This window comes from Euprymna scolopes, chromosome 7 (assembly GCF_053919585.1).
Source record: "Euprymna scolopes isolate OS-2025 chromosome 7, ASM5391958v1, whole genome shotgun sequence".
Taxonomy (NCBI): Eukaryota; Metazoa; Mollusca; class Cephalopoda; order Sepiida; family Sepiolidae; genus Euprymna; species Euprymna scolopes.
Genome location: NC_136488.1, coordinates 130,117,974 through 130,142,973, shown reverse-complemented (window position 1 = coordinate 130,142,973; position 25,000 = coordinate 130,117,974).

Genomic DNA, 25,000 nt, shown 5'->3' with positions numbered 1-25,000 from the left:
GAAGATGACCTTTTGGAGATACGTCTGAGAAAAGAGTTAGTCAGAGTCGGAAGTAGGAGAGAGACGGCTGACAGATCGTGATGGCTCCAAGCAGATTATACCAGAAATGGCGATAGTCAGAACGTAAACAGATCGTATCGCAGTGGATAAAGGCGTTGAAACTCGACGGTTGCATTGTCTGAAGATAGCGGTTTCAATCCTACCCAAAGCAAGCCATAGGATTTGTTGGCCAAAACGTGACGAGATAACAACAACTATGGAAGGCAGTAAAGACTGAGGACACAGTTAAGAGATTCAGCATTCATACTCCGTCAGGATTATCCACCTGAAGAAGGCCAGAGGAATAGTTGGGCGAAACGCTGTGAAGCAACAACAGCTATGAAGATGAGATCGCAAATAAATAAATAAATAAATGTATAAATAACTCATCTCAAACGATTCTAATAAAAAATAATATATAATATAACATGGTAGTTTTTTGTAGAACACTATTATGATATGACTTTTCTAACGATTGTTAACTATGTCGGCATCTGGCAACGGGGATAATAAAGCCCGGGGAATGCGGCAATCCGTTCTTGATTTTAATGAATAATTGGGAGAAGTTGCCAAATATTTCACGAACAACCACTCAAGTACACGCTCACAGCTGCCCTATTTAAATATCTCGTAATCTTCAGGCACTAAACAAAGTAAATACGCCGGGCGCAAATGAGGCCCACGTCAGTTTAATGAAGCCCACAAACTGTACCTTCTTGAAATATGTTAATCGCATACCTCACAGGCAGGTTTGGTGATGCAGGGGGCCAACTAATTGATTATTTGTCCTCGAATGAAGGGCCTATAGCATCTAGTCATTAAAAATGTCAGAAAACAAGGCATTTAAAAGAAATAAAAACAGATCAAACCTAATATAAACCTAATATTAAACTATTTATTATATAAATTAAAAAAAAAAAATCAACGTTAGTTTGTGTGTAATAAAAATCAATATGTTAATACAATCGTAATCCCAAAAGTAAATCAAAAAGTTAAAGAGTTATGAAGACGGAGTTGTACCATTAACACAAATGACTTTTTTTTTGCTCCAGAATTTATTTTTCTATATAGTCACCCCACCTTCTGAATGCATTTATCTACCGATGAACGACAGATATGCATAGGATTTCGGGGCGCACTTTGTCATACGAGGGTCGTTTCAAAGTTAAAGCTCCCTATTTTGTTTTACCTCAACCAGTTAAAGAGCTATGAAGACGCAAGTATTACCATTAAAACCAGTAACCTTTTGTGCAACAGAATTCATTTTTCTACATAGCCACCACCATTCTCAATGCACTTTTGTCAGAAATTCAATAACGCATCTCTGCTTCTGATGCATAGCAATGACGGGGGTTCTTTTTTAGAGCCTCACACCGTAAATATCTACAACAGGAATCGGACAGGTTCTGGTCAAGATGCAAATGTTCAGTCATCATAACACTGCAATTTGCAGTCCCCTCTGATCCAGAATGAAAAAATTGGAGGCATTATTTTTTGAACGCCATTTGTGGTTAAAAATGGTTCATTAAACTTTTTAATGTATGTTTATTTACATATGTGTATTTACATATGTGTATTTACATATGTGTATTTACTTTTTATATGATTTACTTATACGTGTGTGTTGTATATGTTTGTGTTGGGTTGTTAAATTCGCTTAAGTATGTTTAATTCATGCTGATTTCGTCCATATTATTTCACAGCTAATTCTTTATTGAATATTATATTGTACCTAATATATAATAGTGATTTCAAAAGTTACAAAAAATGACGTGAGTACCATAGAATCGGAACCAAAACATTAAAGACAACATTTGAATTCTTTTCTTTATCTCTCTAGGGTCATTATGGCAATTTATCGATTAGAATGATCCCATAGAACCACCAATCACTAGGAATGATTTTTTTTTCGTGGAAATTGCTCGGGAAGACATGAAGCCACTTGATGTGAGGAGCTAAACATGCTACTTCCTGGTAAAAAAAAAAACAAAAACAAACTATTCAAGATAGGTGTTTGATGGACAGATTGCGACTGAGCAAAGAGCAATTATTTCCCCTTTGTCAGGTAATATGACGATAAAAAATCGTACGAGGCCGACAAAGGCAAGCTCAAAGTCTAAATTGTCCTCTTCTTGGTGTCAGCAATCGCTAGATTCTTCCTTTTGGACAGCATGTAGAAAAGAATACTCCATCTACGAGTTTCCGCGCTGTCTTTTAAACTCCACCCTCTGTCGCATCGCCGAAAGAGAGAAAAAGATAGATAGATAGATAGATAGAGAAAGAGAGAGAGAGAGAGAGAGGGGACGGATAGAGAGAAGAGAGTGATCGCTAGAGAGAGATAGAGAGATAGATAGATAAAGAGAGAGAGAGAGAGTGAGAGAGATTGAGTGATTCTAGCGAATTATAATTTCGTTATCCCTTTGATAATAACAAATAGCTTTTGTCGAAGGCTGTGAATCCATCTTGTTGAACGCCTGTCAAAGCAGGAAAATCGTCGCTGAACTAATGGAAAACAAATCTTCATTAACGATTTCGGTTCGTTATCTTTTTCGTCTGTCATTTACGAAGCCACAAAAAAAGTTATTGAAATGTTAAGTCACGATTATTTCGTCTGTAATTTTATCAGATCTGAAATAGATTACCGCTAAAGATTCCACGCTAAAGGCCAACCAATAGCGTTCCGTATTAAAGGCCATTGAAACAAAGCTGGAGGCTTTGGATTCTAGATTTTTTTTTTGTTGATATGTACCCCGAACAAGACTGATTGACACTGAAACGTAAGGGACGACTGTGAATGAGGGACCATGCCTACGGGGACACTGTAATTAGGGAGTTGAGCAGTGAGATGATTTTTTACATACCATTTAACTTTTTGCAGCGAGAAATGGGGTTATCTTCCGCATTTATTCATTTTTTTTAATATGAAAATCGATCCAGACTAGGCGTGCTGTAAGGAAACTAATACACAAGATAGGAATCAAATTAAAATTTATCATCGATATACGGGTATTTTTCTGGGTAACGAAATACTAGGGAAGAGCACGCGATCAAGAATATCTTCCCCCATCCATTTCTGCGTTCTGCTTGTTTTATATTACGTTTGTTTTCCGTTTTGGAAGTAAAATAACATTTACCTATCACACATGGCTTGTTTGTTTTTTCTTGGTGCGCCGTATTTTTATATCATCGAGTTTATGAATCTTCTAGGATTACCACTAACGGTGTGCTTACCGAATAAAATCATGAATTCTAATACCGTTGCGTTGAATTTATATATGATTTATATAACACTAGTCTGGGTGCCCGGCGTTGCCTGAGTGTTTATAGGTGTGTAGTGAACAAATAAAAAAAAAGTGGTAGTAGGCAGGCAGGCAGTCTCGAACCCGTACCATGAAGAGGAAAAGAAAGTGAGAAAAAAAACGTGTCGCGTTAGCTGTTGCGCCCGTTACCAACCGGCAGTTTTAAATTAAGGCTAGACAATCGAAAAGAGACGATGACTTTTGAAAATAACGGCGAAAAAAAGCGACTTCTCCCTGTAGAAAATGCCCAGTTGAGGGTAAAGGAATCAATGGTTTGGTCTAATTTTTCGATATTTGCTGTCCGAGGGGTCAGACTTACAAGACGATACCGATCGCGTGAAAATCCGTCGCCTCTTTCGAAAGTTTAAGGCATACATACATACATACATACGTACGTAAAAACATACATACATACATACATACATTTAAACAGCCAGGTAAGATTTCTATTATAGATATACACACTGAAAATTTTTTGTCGTTATTCTCAAAATCAACACAGAGACGAATTTCAAAGTATAGGTTTTATTTACAATTAAGTTTCTAGTTCATTGACAAAGAGAAAGAGGCGTTACTTGTAAGTGGTTGATTGGCCTGGCTCGACGACGAAGAGGTGTCAAGATATCACATCACGCTCGCAGCGTTGTCTGCTCTCTCCTGTTTTCTGTTGTTTATTTTTTTCTTATATAGACATCAATCGACATTCCTGAGAATTTAAGTATTAAGATATTACATTCTTTTTTCATTGTGTAATTCATAACTCCTGACCTTAGAATGTAAACAGTGTTTCGCTTTCGTTTTACTTGCAAATGTTGTATATTGAATGGGACAGCTCTCGGTAATTAGAGAAACCAAATAATTAGGGTCGAAGATAATTATTATTAAAGGAGAATGCCTGAATCGAACTCAGTGATCAAAAGTTAAAAATGAATACATATTGCTATTTAAATGCGATTCCAGGAATGTAGAGAATTTTCCATTATAGTAGAAATAACTATACAACAAAGTTAGGTACGAGCAAGTAGAATGGGAGAGTGAAAATTAAGGAATGTTCTTTGTGTGCGTGAAAACCTGTTAGAAGCAGATGCACTATCCACTGGCAAAACCAACACATGTTGGCCACGTTCTGACGTCACAAAGAAATATAAATACAATATATACAGTTAGAGTCGAGAGAGTTAAAGTTGGGAGAGGAGAGTTGAGTTAGCCTAACCCCCTTTCGGAAGCGAAGCAAAAAGAAAAACAAGGCAATGTAGTAATTCTGCCAGGAATCGGATCCCCACCATTCTCATCATCAACTGAAAATAAACGTATTCATGTTGCTTGTAAGCCTTTGTCTTCGATGTCATTTCAACAGCAAGGTAATGTGTTTTTGTATTCAGCTTGTACAATGAACTTTATATGAAACCCCTTCGAAAAGAATCGGGCCCGACCGTCAAAAACCAGAGGGGTGGTAGTAGCAATCCACTTAATATATTTTATAGAGAGGGTGGGAATTAAGTTAGTGGGTGAGGGATTTTTTTAAAAAACAACAAGAACATTATGACACTTAGCGACTGTCCGGTAACCCGTCATAACAACAGACACACACACACACACACATACATACACACACACACACATGCACACACATTGAATTGGGGCGACTAATAATGCTATTTTCTGCATCTTAATCAATTAGGAAGTGAAATATTAGTGAGCAAAATAACAACAAAATTAATTACATAAAAATACATAAAATATTAACTACATAAGAATCAATTTTTTGAATTCATAGTAATATATTACTAATACAATATAGAAAGTTTAAACGTATTATAAGATAATATTTATTTCAAAATAATTTTAACATGAAAACATACAGATAGTTTTAAAACTTTGTATATTACTTTTTTTATATATCTTTTAATAGACTTATTTTACATGACTAAATTAACTCCATCACGCGCATATAATCTTCATTTTCTATCCTTTCCTTTCTCTTTCTATGAGAGTCAAGACTAAATCAAACCATATGACAGGCAGCGGATGGTCACTCTCTTACTTCTTTTTTCTTTCTTCTTCTATTTCCCCTACGCGCAGCCGATTGTCAGTTTATTCCCTCTTCTTCCTAGGTTAGTAAACGCGTGTCAAGTCATTTACGGGTAAGAACGTGCATATTTAGGTGTGTGTGTGTGTGTGTATGTGTGTGTGTGCGTGTGTGTGTGTGTGTGTGTGTGTGTGTGTGTCTGTGTCTGTTGTTACGTCGGGTTACCGGACAGTCGCTGTCATAATGTTCCTGTTGGTTTTTAAAAAATCCCTCCCCTACTAACTTAATTCCCGCCCTCTCTATAAAATGTATTAAGTGGATTGCTACTACCATCCCCTCTGGTTTTTGACGGTCGGGGCCCGATTCTTTTTCTTTCTTTATTTCAGTATCAAAAATGTAATTGTCTAGTTTAGATGCTTGAAAATACCATAAGGTTGAAATAAATTATTGCATCGACAATTATGTAATTTCCGTGTTATATTTTTATGTTATTGCTCTGTTTACCACATTGAGCTCTCATACCCGGATTTCCTCCTGGAATTATTCCATTATAACACTATATATACACACACACACACACACACACACATATATATATATATATATATATATATATATATATATATATATATATATATATATATATATATATATACAGTGATGATCATATTTATTGGCACGGTAAAATAAAAGTTAAATTTTGTCTAATAAATTCTAAAAAAGGGATTAAATTAAAGAAAATAACAAAGTATATTATGTATTTTTAACTGGCCTTTCCGATGCAGCAATCGGATTTTAGAAAAAATAAATAACAAAGGAACAACAAACATAATTGCAAAAAACCCTTGTTCAAAATTATTGGCACGATTTATTTAATAATCAATTGTATAGCCTTTGGCCTTGATTACCTTCCTCAGTCGCTTTTCATAGTTTACAACCAAGTTGTTGCACTCTTCAGTAGTAATTTTAGCCCACTCTTCCTGACAATAATCCTCCAATTGAATAAGATTCTTAGGCTTCCTTTGCATTACCCTCAATTTTAATGTTCTCCATACATTTTCAATTGGATTAAGGTCTGGGCTTTGTGATGGCCACTCCAAAACATTAATATGATTGTCCTCAAGCCATTTCTTAGTCAGTTTAGCCGAATGCTTTGGGTCATTATCTTGCATGAACCACCAACGACGACCAAGTGAGAGCTCTTTAGCAGAGTCTTTCAGGTTTTCATCCAATATTTTAACATAATCTTCCTTTTTTATGCTACCTGTGACCTTAACAAGTCGCCCTGGTCCAGAGGCAGCAAAGGATCCCCAAAACATCAAACTGCCTCCACCGTGCTTCACTGTGGGTATGGTGTTCTTAGGCAGGAAAGCTTCGCCAGATTTTCTGTAAATATAAGACACTTTATTATGGCCAAATAACTCTATTTTCGTTTCGTCAGTCCATAGAACACGTTTCCAGAATGCAACATCTTTATCAATATGACGTTTTGCAAAGGCTAGCCTTGCTTTCAGGTGCATAGACTTCAATAAGGGAGTCTTTCTCGGACGACATGCTTTTAAACCAGCTCTCTTCAAAACTCTACCAACTGTATGTCGAGATACATTCACTCCAGAGGTGCTCTGTTCATCAACAATCTCCCCAACAGAGATCCTTGGGTTTTGTTTTACTTGTCGAACAATTTTCCGTTCATCTCTTGGGGAAAGAATCCTTTTTCTCCCTCTACCCTCTAAACTCATAACGTGGCCTTGCGATTTGAACTTGTTTATTATGGCTCTAACAGTGGATTTGGGAAGGTTTAGCTTCTTTGAAATCTTATCATAGCCCTCCCCATTGGTATGGCATGCTACAACAAGCTTCCTGACGTCTTCGCTGTGTTCCTTAGTTTTAACCATAGCGATTGAAAATTATAATTTAGTCACTTATAATAGTTTAAATAAATCGCTATCTAAAAATTATCTGAAAAAAATTATACACTGAATTAGCGTTAAACAAGCATAATATGGCTATAAAAAAGTTCAGAAAGCACGTAAACCGGAAATTGATTGATATTATACTAATACTAAAAGAAAAACAAAGCCGTGCCAATAATTTTGAACAAAGGTTTTTTGCAATTATGTTTGTTGTTCCTTTGTTATTTATTTTTTCTAAAATCCGATTGCTGCATCGGAAAGGCCAGTTAAAAATACATAATATACTTTGTAATGTTCTTTAATTTAATCCCTTTTTTAGAATTTATTAGACAAAATTTAACTTTTATTTTACCGTGCCAATAAATATGATCATCACTGTATATATATATATATATATATATATATATATATATATATATATATATATATATATATATATATATATAATAACAAAAGTACCCGTCGTTGACTGGGTTAAAAAAAAGCCTACAGAAAATGGACTCTGATCTATGAAAATATGATAGGTTATGAAATGGAAAGGTTGTAAAGAGATAGCTTCGAATTTGGGGGTATCAAAACCAAAGCAAAATATGATGAAAGTAAAAATAAAATAGATAAATCCCATAATTTAGTACACTATACCTGTTCACACTGAAACACTTATCACAATATTCTGTGGATCTATATTAAAAAAAAAACTTGTGACATATTTACATTCTATGGAGGTCACGTGCGAACGAACCCCCCATAATTTTATTATACCATGTTTCTTCAAACTGAAACATAATTATCAAAGTATACTTGCGCAGATAGATATGAAAAGTCTTTATTAAAGTTTGTGCATATTTCCATTCCATGAAGGCCAGGCGCGAACGCAGATCCCACAATTTTATTATACCATCCCTATTAAAGTTAAAACATACTTATCAAAGAATTCTTATGTACATCTATATCAAAAACACTTGTAAACGTTTTGTTTTAATTTATAAATTTCTTATTTCCATACTTTGTTGGCATGGCGCGAACGCATACCCCACTATTTTAATGAACCAGCGGTCTGCCAGATCAAACATAGCCATTCCTGTGTCTCGATACATCTTCTATCATTATATGTAATCAGTTTTTTTTTTAAATAGTCAACCATATAAGAGCCTATTCGTGACCACACACACACACACAAACACACACACACAAACATACATACACACACAAACATACACACATTCAGCTTTATATATATATATATATATATATATATATATATATATATATATATATATATATATATATGGAGATGTATAAAAAGAATACGAAAAGTATAAAGGCTTATAACTTTTCTTTATTCGTTTTCAATTGGTGACGTGCAGGAATACAAAATAATATTATGAGAAAAAATTAAAAAAACTTTTTTTACAGGTACATAATTTCGACCAATCCTTCAGTCTTCATCGGTGTAGTGAAAGTATGAGCATACACGGGGAAAAGGGGATTGAAAAGGAAGGGAGGAAGACGGAGGAGAAGGGGGTATGGCCAATGAGAAGGGGCCACATCAGTTTTAAATATATGATGATTGCAACGTCTTGTCAGACGAGTGCCACTCCCTCTTACACTTAAAGTCCATGAGCCCAAAAATGACTTCCGTCGCTACAGGACCATTTTTATAGACAAATCCATGAGGGAGTATCTATAAACAGATGATATTACAGAGTCTTCGCTTTGTACGACAGCTAAGTCTCTCTCTCGGTTCAAAATGTTGAGATCCAGCAACAAGCAAGAGCAAGATAGCCAGCAACAAGTTAAACTGCAGACCAGCTTAATGCAGGTACTGGTCTCCCGCTTTATGTTTTTTTTAATCAGAGATTTGCTTCTCTTAGAAAGGTTGCCTTCACCACGGCTTACAGGAGCCCTCTTCACCCCAACACACACATACATACACACAAACACACACGGTGATAGTTGGCCGTTGACCCCGAAAAAGGGTTCATTCGCCCCTTGGATGGTCTTGTTTTTAATCCTTGAGGGAGACTAGCCACCCTCCTCACCAAACAAGTTTGGTGAGGGAACCTTTTTAGTCGCCAGTGACCCGACCATGAGACAGGTAGTACTGGGTTACATTAAATATATACACATATAAGTACGCACATACACACATGCACACAGTACATATACACATATAAACGAAAAATTAAAAGTTAAACAGTAAATAAAAATGAAGAAACGCGCCTTTAACTGTCCAATCTTTTGAATTCTAACGATATTATTTATTCCAAGAGAGAATAAGAATTCGAAGGATATAAGACGTTATGAGGAGAAACGCTATGATGCTCATTTGTAAATCAACGTCTATTTCTCGTTCGAAAAAGAACGAAAACGTCGTTTCCAAATTGAACCGTTTAAAGACAGAAACGAAACGCTACTTTTTATTAATTTATATATTGATACGTACATACACATACGTATACAAAAAAATACTCACATGTACAAATATATACATATATATGCATATATACACACATAAATGTATATGTATATATACACATATACATATACTAACAAGTATACATACCCATACATAAATGTTTGCGAATATATTTACACGTAGAGACAGCTTTACATATATACACAAGTTTACATAAGCGTATGCAGGGAGAGAGAGGGAGAGGGGAAGAGAGGGACGGGAAAAGAAGTATAGGTGTCCGAGAAATACATACATATATATGCATATACGGTAATGTGAAGAAAATTAACGCTTAAAGAAAATGTGTTTTGAAAAACGCACACACATACATGCACACACATACATGCACACACCAGAGCTGAAAGAGAGAAACAGATCAAATACCAAGGTCTCATGTATGATATGAATAGAAACTGGAACCTAAAGGGGATATCGATCATACCAGTTATCATAGGTGCCACAGGACTTATGAAGAAGAACCTGAAGTCCTACCTTACTAATATTCCTGGTGAACCAAGTGCAAAAGAGATTCAGACAATTGGACTTAAGGGAACAGCGAGGATACTAAAAAGAGCTCTCGGTTGGTTTCAATAAAAAAGCGGGGCAATGTTGGCAGCTGGTTTGGCTGCCCCATACCCAGCATTACAATCTTCAAAGGAAGAAAAAAAAACCCCCAAAAAACACATATATCTACGTATACATATATATATATATATATATATATATATATATATATATATATATATATATATATATATATATACATATACATACACACATATACATATATATACATATACTTACGTGTACATACACTTTTAGGTGCATACATACCTGCATATATGCGTACATAATACGCACACACATACACATGCATAGACCAATGTGTATGAGAGTATAAAGAAAGAAAAAAATTAGGGAAAGTTTTAGAGAGAGAGAGAGAGAGAGAGAGAGAGAGAGAGAGAGAGAGAGAGAGAGAGTTTACCTCATCTCACCGTGAATTTCAGTCCTGAGGAAAATGTTTACGGAAAATCGTTGTAGTTATAAAAATTGTAGTCATTGAGTAGTCCTAGGTTTTTGTTAAGGCATGACGTGTGCGTGTTGAGTTTTAGAATTAATATTTTTTTTTTCATATTTTCGTCTCTGGTGTTGTGTGAATGGCAAAAGTCTATATTCAAAAGTTCATGATGTTGACCATTTTATAATTTATTTCTTTAATTCAGTTGGCATATACAATTCTTGACAGAATGTGTTTCGTAGTACAAAATCAATCACTTAATTATTATATCAATTAGTGAATCAATATTTCCCTGGACTCATCAGAGAAATAGCAACACTCAGTTCATCTAAAGAAATAAAGTGCGTTTTGACATGATCAAAATCCGAAAATTGGAAGAGAAACTGTAAATTCCTTATATTATGTTTCCATTACGCCATTTTGAATTTAGAAATAGAGTCACTCAAATAGAATAAATTATAAGATGGTCAACATCATAAACTTTGGAATATACACTTTTGCCATTCATTCACTATATTGCTCTGTAATTACATTGAACTTGTTAAATAAGAATTGGAATATATTATGAGGAAATAAAGCAGATTTCAACAGATATATATATATATATATATATATATATATATATATATATATATATATATATATATATATATATGATATTAATACGACACTATATATACATATGTCAAAGTCGTACCAATGGTTTCATTGCGCTGAATCAACCATAAGATTTTGGAAAGAGTCAGCGCAAATTCATCAGCAACTTTGAAAAACTGAAACAATGCAAAGTAAAAAAACACAGAAAATAACGTTTAACGAGCGTTTAAGACTCAGAGATTCAAATTTTAAAACAGAATAATATACTGATGATGACATTCTGTAGATATTCAGTGTAAATGGAGACACTGATATTATTGTAGCTTTTTTTTGGTAAAACTGTAAAAAATATCTATCTAATGTAGCCGGGGTGCTCGGCGTAACGTACGCTTAAATATGATATTTTAATTCTTGCAGATTTCGTATATATTATTATAGAGTTAATGTTCTATCGATTTTTATATATTATAAAGTTGCTATTTCAAAAAAAAATATATATATATATCCATACGGCTTGGGCGCATCAGTTTGAATTGAAATCGAAACCAAAACTATATATATATATATATATATATATATATATATATATATACATATATATATATATATATATATATATATATATATATATATATATATATATATATATAACTTGAGTTCCTTAAGCTAGAAACGAAACTGAAACCAAAACTTATGAAGCATTCTTAATAAAATTATTCATAAAAAGAATAGATTACTGGAGTTCCATCAGATATAATCAACGCTGAAACCGAAAATTATGAAGAATTCTTGGTAAAATTATTTATTACAAGAAATGGAAGTCTGTAACACTTAAACGATTCGGATATAAGCGTGACACAGAAAATAAATAACCCACACGGTATCGTATATAGATAATAATCGCTTCGATCACTTGGCGATGCCCGGTAGTGCTAAAGTTAAACATTAGAATGCTTCAGACACATAGATCTGTGCTTCATCGTAAAAGTATTATCTGAAACAGAGTCGTATCCTGAGGTCAAAGATAAACGATTCAACAAAAATAGCTGCAAATTTTTAGAGATGTGTTGAATCAAAGCATCACCCTAGAATGAGACCATTTTTTATTAATGAAGTCGAGTGGTTCCTAAAATTGGTTGTTTTATTAGTTTGGTCCGGGATTTATTTAGCCATGGCTAATGATACATTACCTGAAAGTACTTCGTTCTAACTACACGGCTTAACGTTCACGAGGAACATGAGTCAGAACTGATACACCGAGAGTTTTGCCAAAGCTTCTGCAAAGAAGATTGGCTCTCTCCACCGTGCTAGAAAGTTACTTACGCCTAAGCGTATGTTGTACCTTTACAAGACCACCATTCGCCCATGTATGGAGTATTGTTGTCACATTTTGGGTCGGTGCATCTGTTACTATCTCTCACTGTTAGACAGGGTAAAATAAGAGTCGCCAACCTTATGAGTCCCGCACTGTCAGCTGGACTTTAATCGCTGTCTCCTCGACGAAATATTGCATCCCCCTGCCTATTTTACAAATACTTTAATGGTAGGTGCTTCAACGAACCACAATCCCTTGTACACTCTCGACGTAAATACCTCCGACAAGCCCGACAAGCAGCGAAATCCCACCCCTACACAGTAGAAATCCCTAGATGCAAGAAAGCGTTTTACTCTAATAGTTTCTTATCTGGGACTACTAGACTTTGAAATTCCCTTCCTGGTTCCTGCTTTCCGGATTGTACTGACATGCAGAAGTTTAAGTGTAATTTAAATAGACATCTTTCTGCTCGACTGCCATACATAGTATCCCTGAGATTAGTTCCCAAATAGTAGCCCCTACATCATACTGGCACTATGTCTTGTTTAGAGTGAAAATGCAATAATAAAAAAATATTTTTATACTCATGATCACTGTTTATCAAGGCCTCTAGGCTACTCGAGGATACTACTTATTGATACATAGAAAAAATAGTATACGGCGTAATCACGTTTGACACACCGGTTCCCGTCAGATTACCGAGGTTAGCAACGATGAGCCTGGACAGTACCAGATGGGTGACCATTTGGAACTTCCAGGTGCTGTATGTGCTCTCCGCCTATCTCGGCATTTTTCCAGTGGTCCTGGACTTCTTGCTCCTGGGATGAAGCAGTGCCGATTCAGGAGAGGTGTGGTTGAGGATTGCGCAATCCTTACCTCACAATTACACAGGCAGCTACCCCTAAAGGGGGTATCCCTTGTCTTTCGAGACTGAACTGAGGCATTCATTCACTGAAGTAAGTTCATGATCTTTATCTGTATATTAACGCGATATTAAAATAAGTGATATCAGTAATTGTCGCGTATTTGAGGCCAGAAACAAATCTGTGTACAAAGAAAAACATCAAATTGTCAGAGTCGTGTTGGAATCGAATTATAAGGGAGTAACCCCCGAGAAAAGTCCGGTTTGGGAATCGCGACGTAGAAGCACTGCAACATTATTCTGGCAAATCCTGCAGCTGCGCTAGCTCCGACTGTATTGGCTTGCCTTTCCGTCAGACTTTGTTTTCAACGCCAAGAGTGGGAGCCTCGTAACTGAGCACACCCAGGTCTACTCATCACGCGGCCAAATCTACATCCGGAGAGCCAACTTCAGCTTCAAACTGTATAGCCAGAGCAGACGATGTAGTGCACCAGACTAGATGCGAAATGCCATTGCTTTATTAGACATAACGTTACCACTAATAAGACAATGTAGATTTAATAAAGACGAATTTTGCCTAACAGTTGTTGCTTTGCTAGTTATGACTCAAGAACTATTGAATAGTGTACCAACTGTTTGTCCCACGTGGGCAGAGTCATACACAAAGTAGTTTTTAATTAAGCGAAAGTCCAGCTCCTAAAAAAAAAAAAATGAAGAGAACACTCTGGTTTGTGACAACTTTTCAAGTCTCAGTCTGGAAGCATTTCTCATTCACTGACTGAGAACAGAAAAGATTTAGTATGTTATTAAAACAGATACTGCACGCTGCTCTTAGCCAGAAGTCAATCTCTATTCTTAATTTGTCTCGACATCCATGCTTTCTCTCTTTCTATCAATTATCGCCTCCTTGCCTCTAACGTCCTCTTGCTTCCGTGTCCCTTTTAGTATTCTTCTAGGATCAAATAATAATAATAATAATAATAATAATAATAATAATAATAATAATAATAATAATGAATATAACGTTTTTAATGAAAACGCAACGTTTTCGAAGTCGAAGACTGCTAAATGCGCATGCTTACACGGCCGACCTGAAACCTTTCAGTATAGGAAAACATGCAATAAAAATACAGGCACAGAAGAGGCTGGTGCACTTTATATATATATATATATATATATATATATATATATATATATATATATATATATATTGTTCCCCATTCTCACAAGCTCCTTCATTAAAACAAGACTCTTTCAATAATCCTACAAATGTCCGTTCGAACATCCGCCATCTTTGGATTTGCACAGAAAACACACAACCGTCTTTAATGAGTTAACCTCTTCAATGGCGCTCAGCCCACACAGTTCTCCCGCTAAAAGAAATGGAATTGAGCTATTATTCTCGGAGAAGTGGAAAGGTTCTTTAAATGAGCCTTCTTCCATACCGGCCCCGTCCAAGACCAACATTAGATTACTGGAACCCACCCTACCACACCATTCCCGGTTTTGAAAACCTCCACAACCAAAACATTTGCGATTACTGAAGAAGGATACGGAACAAGCCATGACATGATGATGATGGAGAGAGTTTGTCCAGTCGATTGACAACAACATTCTTAGAAATAGTTCACGCACGCGTTTTAACTCAAGTTCCCTCAGGGATTATTTATTTATTTTATTTATTTATTTATTTATTTTATTCATTCATTCATTTATTTATTTTATTTTATTCATTCATTCATTTATTTATTTATCCTCAATTTTACATCTATTCTCACTCAAACCGGAAGATAAAAAAAGTTTTTAAAAATTAAAAAAACAAAAAATAAAAAAAACGTTCAGTGAATACGAAAAGCAAGAACGGATATTTACTTAAAGATGCGTCCATTTTGTCTGAGCGTTTAACAATGAAAGTATAGTTTCAAACATAAGTGTGACAGGCATGCCAAACATATCGTCCCTCATAGAGATTTGTGACAGACGAACAACAAAGTCTAGTGAGGGGAAAAGTGCACCGTTATTATACTCTCTTTACTCCACTGCTATTCCATGAAAAGTGCTCGACTAAGCTAAAATATTTTGGTTCCTGTATGTAAAGTATCCGCAGCAAGGCCTCGTTTTGCTAAACGACGAAGCGGTAATACCAAATATGGTATTAGTTCTCAGGAGGAAGTTAACAAGGAATATGAAATTCAGAAGCGCCCCCTAGCTGCATGTATATATATATTTTTTTTTACACAGTGATAACCACTTATCAAGGCCCGGAAGCCACTCAGGGATAAGGGTTATTGCAAGTACAGTACGTTAGTGTGGAGATTTGATGAAGTGTTTAATTAAGGGGCGGTTCATTAGGAATTTGTTAACATTGGACTTGAAGACATCCAAGTTGTAGTCCGGAGGGAAGCAGGCAGACGGAACATAGTTCCACAGGCGTGCAGTTCTAAGAAAGAAGCTTTGTTCATGGAATCCGCGTTTTGATTTAGGCACATATAGAGAGTGGGGGAAATTTTTCACAGTGGATTCAGTTAGACGGGTGTTTTTCGTGAAAGATTGGCGAGGGGGGACCAGAGATTGGAGTTCAGACGAACACCTGCCATGGAAATAACGATAAAACAAGAATAAGCTCGCTACGTCTCTTCTGTGGGAGAGAGGTTGCAGGGTAGAGAAAAGGGCATCCCCCACTAAGCCACGAAGTCTATTTTGTACTCTGTCAAGGCAGGGTAGGCTGTTTTTAGCAGCTCCTGCCCAGATATGACAACAGTATTCCATCCTTGCATGTATATTTAAGTCCCCAGAAGATGTCATACAGCGCCCAGTATTTTCAAATGGTCACCGATCTTGTACTGGCCAGGCTATATTGCTTAACTTCCGTAATTTAACTAGAAACGGTGTTTCAACGCGATTATACCGCACTATAGTGTTTTGCTTCCACGTTTAAAACATTCATTTCTGCCTTCACGTCACACGACAGAGCTTCTTTGCAAATACTTCCTAATTATTAGGACTATGGCAACAGACTATTATTATCATTGTTTTGATTCTCGAGTATATATCCGACACAGTTAGACACAGTTAATCAACCGAGAACCACATCACTCCGTATAAAATCATATAAGATATATAGAGATACACACTCGAGAGTCAATACAATAAAAGGAATATGCTGTTTTCCTAGTCCTAATAATTATAATACTGTACTTGCAATAACCCTTATCCCTGAGTGGCTTCCGGGCCTTGATAAGTGGTGACCACCGTGTATATATATATATATATATATATATATATATATATATATATATATATATATATATATATATATAATTTTGCTTTCCTGTTTGTTACAGCTTAGTCATATTCAAATCCGAACTTTAGACTGTCTGAGGAAACTAAAATGCAACCAATCATTACGTTTAGTGTTTTTTTTTTACCTTTTCCCTTCATAAAACTCAATCATATTCCGCAAAGTAAAAAATAAAAACCAAAATTTCCTGTGTAAAACAACCAAATCAAACACGACAAATAAATATGTGAAGACATTAGGATTTTGGGGGGAAAAACTCAAAATTTATATGGTTTTCCCCAATATGACTAAAATCCTCATTAAACAACTTGCAAAAATGGAAATACCGTAAAACAAATCTACCAAACTAAATATCACGAATAAATATTTGAAGATATGGTTACCCCTCGCCAAACTTTCACAAGAAACACTCGTCTAGCTGAAAACACCATCAATAATTACCCCCACCCTTTATCTGTGCTAAAACCTAAACGTAGACTCCATGAGCAAAGCTTCTTTCTTAGAAGTGCATGTCTGTGGAACTGTTTTCCGTTTTCCTGCTTTCTAGCAATCTACTATTTGATTATCTTCAAGTCCAATGTAAACAAGTTCTTGAAGAGCCGTTCCACTTAAGTTAACAAAATTACCGAATTTGCATTATTAACGATTATTATGTTACCCAATTGACTCCTAATCCAATACACTCCTAATCCTTATCCTCGAGTGGTCTCTGACCCTTGATAAGTGGTGATTCCTATGTAAAAACTTGAAGCATAAAAACGTTTTACCAATGTGTCTGGATTTCGCATTCAATAACCCGAAAGAAAAAAGGTTTTTGTTGTGTAAAACAAACAACCAAACAAACCAAATCCAATCTAAACAAATACCTGTCCCAACAGTAATTATCAGTTTTATACCATTGATCACTGCTAATACTCATGTTGTGGTCCTCACGTTTGATGGACAATCTCTCCCCCTTGTATTAACATTTATTCTTAAGCAGCTTTTGGCCTTGACAAATAGTAACCCAGTATACTAAAAAATTCAATTTAAACATTAACAACATACGAACATTTATTTTAATCAGAATCCTGAATGACCGATTCATCCTTCGAAGAATAGCACGACACATGCATGTATCCGTTCATTAACCAGTCCAGGATCGTTCCACTAGTTGTGCCGATCCAAAGTCGTTATCCGCTTCACTCAGTGTTGCATCAAAGGAAATTTCCCGGCCAAACGAAACCTACAACTCCAGTTTAAAAACTATTAACATAGATTTATGCTTTGGGTTTTTTTTTTCTTAAGTTGAATATCAGATTGAAAAATGAGAATTTTGCCTGACAAAACCAGACTATAAATCCAACCGATACAATCCTTTAGCTAAAAGCGCCAGGTGCCCACCTTGCTTGGAAAGCATGCTGACCCAACTGACCGCCATTTCTCAGAATTCAGGTAATTTCGACTGCACAATTTGGAAACTACGATTATAATCTTCTATAATCTAAATCTCACCTGTCTGTTTAAATGTATGTATGTATGTATGTATGATTTATGCCTGCCTAAAAATTTTCTCAGCAGCATCGGACCGGGTCGAAACCGGTACCGTCTGAAAGGGCGATGTCTTGATCGAATAATATGTGAAAATTAGAAAAACGGTAAATTATTTCCTCTAGAAATAAAGGTTTGCAATGAGGGAGGGTAGCAAAAAATCGTTCCTTCATGACCATTTAGCCAAACACGCTTGCGCAAAAACGTTCTTTCTTGAATTAGTTTAAATATTTAAAAAAAAACGCAGTCATAGACCAGTGGTTATAGTGGCAGCGTCAATATCTTAAGATTGCACGTTCGAGCCGAGATATCGGATATATATTTTTTTTTTCGATTTTTAAAGTTTTAATATTGAAACAGGGTTATTTATGCCATTTTTTTCGTTCGTTTTTTTTTTAAATTTTTCCATCACGTTCGCTGTTTTTTCTGTTTTCGTGTTTTCGATTTAAAAAAAATATAATATTTAAACTGAGTTATTACAGTCGCTTATTCCTTATTTTCCATTTGGTTTTGATTTCCCCTGCCCCACCTCAGCACACCCGGGCAACGCCGGATAACCTTACTAATTTGTTAGAATTGACAAAATATCCATTAGAAACCATTGTTTTTTTTTTTTTATCTGAAAACTCTATTTATCGTCTACAAAATTTCGTCCTAATAGCGTAGAAGCATCGATCACTCATTACGACTTATAACAAGCGATTTTTTTTTAATTAGAATTGTAGATAGCTATTGTATACTTCACAGGAAAGCAGTTAAGTGGTAATGTGTTCAGTAGATGTGAAGTTCTTAGAAACGAAACTTTGTTCATGTAACATTCGTTTGGTTTTACGACCACAGAGGAAAATTCTTTGCAGTGGTGGTAGGTAGGTGTTATTGCTTAAATGACACAGACAAGAGAAAATATTATTTCAAACAGGGCAAAAAAAAAAATAGTCTCTAACCTTATCGGTATCACACAGCCTACAAAATTCCAGACTTAACCATGGTCGCAGTGTTCCATCGCGGGGTCTCTTTTACAAATACTTAAACGGTATGTGCTCCGGCGAACGTTCTGCTTCCACACCGTAAATAAGCTCCGATTACTCCGACAAGTAACAAAATTACATATGCTAGCTATAGAGGCCCTCGTTTGCAAAAAGCTTCTTTCCTCAAACCGCTTGCCTTTGGAGTTCCATCACTGTTTTCTGTAGCTCATTGAAGACCAACATGAAGAAATTTGAACATAATGTGAACAATCACCTCGCTGTGTAATGACACATTTAAAATGTTTCCTATAAATATGACCCCTAATTCAAAGTACAAGCCGGGACGAGAAATTGTCGCACTAGAAAAGACGACATGATCCCGTTTCCGTTTGATGAAAATCAATTTCTTTTCTTTTTTTTCTTTTTGTTGGAGACCGTCTAATTATTGGCAAATTGTGTGCAAATCCCCAAAACGGTAGGAACCTTTTATCATGTCGGAAAATGACACAATGTTCAACAAGGGAGATCGGAGATGTGCCGCTGTACAACTCATGCTCTCTACCGATTCAAATTATGACAATAGGACCATTGCCAACACCCACAAAATGCATCGCTGGATTGCCATGAATAACAGGGACGTGCCCAGGTTGATGGAAACAAAGTTTCCGGCCACGGTTATTGTTTTGCTGTGTTTTCAAGTGAGAGCCACATCATGCCACCTCACATCTTCAAAATTGGCTTGAAAGTAAACACCAAAGTGTACCTGGATTTGCTGAACAGTGTGGTAATCACCTGATGAGATTAAGTGGCCCTTGGCAAACCTTGGGTGCGGAAGCAGAATTCTGTGCAGCTCACAAGTTCAAAGAGACCCAGACTTGGTTTCAGAAGGAGTTCTGCATCTTTGAACCTATCTCTCACTGCTAACCCCTCTTTCCCCGATCTTAACCCGCTGGACTACGTCGTTTGGTCATTCGTCGAGAACATCACCACCATGACCTCCCACAACACCAAAACCAGCATGATCGCTGCCTTCCGCCGAATAATCGCTGAGCTACCACCAATGCTTGTGGAAAAAGTATGCTCCCAGTTCCGGGCTCGTATCGAGGCGGCGATTGAAGCTGAAGGTGGCTGCATTGAATAATGTCAGTTCTAGAGCATAATTAAGTTATCTTAATTAATATTGCAATAAAAGTTTTAAAATAAAGACGTATTGTTGTTTTCTTTAGGGCGACACTTTTTATCGTTCCATCTTGTAGCCCATTGTTTAGGGGCGTATAGAAGTAAAAAGAAAAAAAAAAAAAACTTCCGTAGGCCGACATACGAAGCATCCAAAGGAAAGCGATAAAAGCATCCGGCAAAATAAGGATGAATAAAAATGCATTAGCTGAAAAAAAAAAAAAAAAAAAAAAAAAACTAAATCGATTTCCATACTCGTAAAAATAACCGGCCATATTTTTTGTCATATAATTTAGATTATTTCTTTCATAGCCAGGAACAACTCTTTTTCCGAAGTGTTTATAATTTCGTTTTTTTTTTTTTTTTTTCCTCTCACTCATTCCATCCGAACAAAAAAAAAAAAAAATCTCAAGAGGGGTCATGAGTAAGGATAGGACACTGCACTGTGTTTAAAGTATAAGAGACACGAACGGATAAGGTCAACGTGACCCAAAATATAATAGCAACACAAAACTAAAACAAATAAATAAATAAATATATAAAATAGTGACAGAATTGCATTGCAAATTATTCCTCTCATGACTTGCCTTGTTATACGATAGCCATAATTGAAAATTATATATCTATAGCCTTCGTCTGAGTATGTATGTATGTGTGTGCGTGTGTGTGTGTGTGTGTGTATGTGTGCGTATGTGTGTGTACAACTCTCCTACAGCCCACGCTACTAAACCGATCATGACCAAACCTGGCATGATGATGGTCCCCCACCCAGGAATAGTGCACCCCATTTTTCAAGGCAAATGCTAAAACTAACAGTCATAACCTATGTATATATACTCTCCTACGGCCCACACAATTGGACCGATCATAACTAAACTCGACATGATGACGGTCTCCAACCTAGGGATGGTGCACACGATTAGTCAAGGTGAAGTTTAAAGGTAAAGATCGGGTCTTTCCGTGTAAAGATCGGGACAATGCATATATATATACATAGCGCCATTAATAAGTAAACTGTTATTAAAAGAACATTATTTAACTGTGGACACAGGTTAACTTTCTCACACCATTCATACACCCCCTGTAATAATTAACACATAATCTCAATCAATAAATTACATAAAAAAACACTCATTTCATTCCTGTTACAAACTTATATTTAAATTTCAACAGATATATCTTTTTACCAATAAGAATATAAACTTGCGTTCATAGTTTTAAAATTAAATTAACGACTATATGACGCCACTAAAATTTCCTTCTCTTTAACAGCGCCAGCCCCCCTTCCTTTTTGAATTTCCAACATCAATTTTTCCGTTTCTCTTAAATAGAACTGCGTCACACTGTGCACGTGAAACTTTTTCAAATATTTTAGTACTGGTATATTTTTTGGTTTCTTAATCTCATTCACCCAGAGGAAGTCTCGAAATAAAGACGAAACGTTGGTGAACACATAATACGGTTTGTTCCTTTTTTATTTTCTCTCTCTCTCTCTCTCTCTCTCTCTCTCTCTCTCTCTCTATATATATATATATATATATATATATATATATAGACTTATATGTAATATACTGAGTTCGTGTAATTCAGTAAGTTTTCATATACTAATAAGTTTTAAGCCAAAAAGAGTTGACTTAAGGAGTAAGCTACAAAATTATCATATTTCATGATTGAGCATTTATATACAGTGAAAGCAAAATCAAGACTTCAAAAAGGGTGTTGATGACAACAACAAGTGTATTTCATTTTACGTTACAATTGTTTCATTGTCCAGTCGAACAATTTCAAACATTACATCGTTTGAAAATTTTCCAAAACCAACATTTCTTCCGACTTTATGAATAAACCAACTTTTGACAATGGAGCATTTTTGAAGAGAAAGAAAAAAAAAAAGAAAAATTCCCTTAACGGGAAAAGCATGTGAGAAACATTTACCTTTGCTGTAGTTACGGAAAAACACATTTAAATATTAATACTAATTTTCGTATCTTTATTTAATAACAGAGTCATGAAAAGTTTTCACAGAAAACCCTAAGCCATTTAAAAAATATATATATTATCGATAGTAATAGACCAATGGTCTAAAAGAGCAAAGTTACTATTAACATATGAATAATTTAAAAGTGCTCTGCTCTAAGTACCGCATATAAAAGATAAACTCGATAGGTGTATTTACCTAGAACTATATTAATACAGAAGATAAAAGATAAATAATTGTGAATTTATTAATCAGCTTCAAAAAGAGAATCAAAACAAATGTTTTGGTTCTCCTTCTGAAACTTATTTACAATTCTCCAATTAGTGATCTTTTATTCTCTGTATATATATATATACACTCACACACATGTATATATATATATATATATATATATATATATATATATATATATATATATATATATATATATATATATATATATTGTTTTAAAAATATAATTATCCACTGATTGGGGGCACCAAATTGGTCAAAGGGAAAATTATTTCCAACTCGCATTTAGGTAAAAATGCACTTTCATATAAATAATTGAATTCATTCAAAACGTATCGCAAAAACAAATAAAACAACATCTACGTAAATTGCGATATATCGTAATAGTCGGGCGAGATGGTCCGGTGGTAAGGGTTTAGGCTTCTTATCGTGAGTTCCCCGTTTCAAATCTCGCTAGATTCAACGTAGACGACGAAACACGTATTCAATATTTATATATTTAAACTCATATATATATATATATATATATATATATATATATATATATATATATATATATATATATATGCAGAGAGAGAGAATAAATGACAAAAAGTTATATTCCAAAATTCGCGATGTTGACCATCTTATAATTTATTCCTTTAATTCAGTTGACCTATATAATGCTTGACAGTATCTATTTCGTAGCGCAAAATCAATCACTTAATTATTATATCAATCAGTGAATCTATTATGCCCTTAACTCATCAGAAGAAATAGCAACAATCAATCTGTCAAAAGGAAATGAAGTGTGATTTGACATGATTAAAATCCGAAAATTGGAAGAGAAGCTGCAAATACCTTTATATTTTTTCATTACGCCATATTGAATTATTATCAAACCTATATATATATATATATATATATATATATATATAGTAGCCCACTTAAAACTAGCCCGATCCCTTTAACCTCCCACTTAATGACCACAGGACATGTTTACGGAAGAGAGAACAATGTGCAAAGGGTTATGGTCACCACGTTCCCATGACTTGTCATCATTTGATTTTTATCTTAGGAGGCTTTAAAACAAAAAGTTTATGCAAATAATCCTCAAAATCTAGATCAACTAAAGGAGAATATTACAAATGCTATCAGGAGAATCACCAGAGAAGATCTACAGACAGTATCTGCAGACGTTATTAAACGTGCTCAGAAATGCATAGATGTCAACGGGGAGGACTTCCAGCATATTTTATAACATTGGAGATAATTTAGACAATAATAGAATGTTTCCCCTCTCTGCTACATTTTTTGGGCTACTTTTAAGTGAGCCATCTTGTATATGTAAGTATGTGTGTGTGTATGTATGTATATGTGTGTGTTTTCCTGATATTAGACTGTCACGTATAATTCTGTCTCAGCTGAAGATTTCTATCTTTTCTGAAGAGTGTACGCATGAAAATATTCGATATTGTCAAAATGAATCAATTGTTTCTGCTTAATGGAGCAGATCTGTAAAAATGTGCCGAACTTTTGAAATGCTGAAATATTTGGAACTTGAAACGTATCTATACTACGAATGAGCACTGTTTGCAAATGAAAAATCAGTCAGTCAGCCTACGAGCGAGATTGTGGCCTCCAGTCACTCAATCATTGTAGATCGACATTAAATAACGTTTATGTCTTTATAAATGTGTTGCGGTTTATTGTGGCTCTATTGCAAATGGAGACAGGGATGAATTCGTTGCAGAATTCGAATCCGCTCACCAGCGGCAATCGTGACTACCTGCACTGATCATTCCGGAAGAATGAAACACTAATGTCTGCAGGTTTAAAAAATGATTATAAATAATTATAATTATTTTCACTTCTTTAAGAAACGTGTTTCTTAATTGTTGAGCATTTGAAAAGTAAGTCAGTCGGCCTACTTGTGAGATGGTGACCCCGCAGTCACTCGATCATTGTAGATCAACATTAAATAACGTTTATGCCTTTATAAATGTTTAAATTCACTTGACTATTGTTGCGGTGAATGGTGACTCTATAGTTACCTTCCTTGTAAATGGAGGCAGAGGACTTCATTACAAGGTTCGAATCCCATGACCAGCGCAAATCCTAACTTCCTGTACTGATGATTTCGGAAGGAGGAAACAGTAGAATCTATAGGGATTAACTTTTTTTTTTTTATATATCTATGAAAGTGAGATTGCGTGTGTGAGTGCGACGACACTTCTCAACCTTTATACTGAATGAATTGAACGTGGAAAGCGGATCTAATAGTTATCGTACTTGACTTACTGTCTT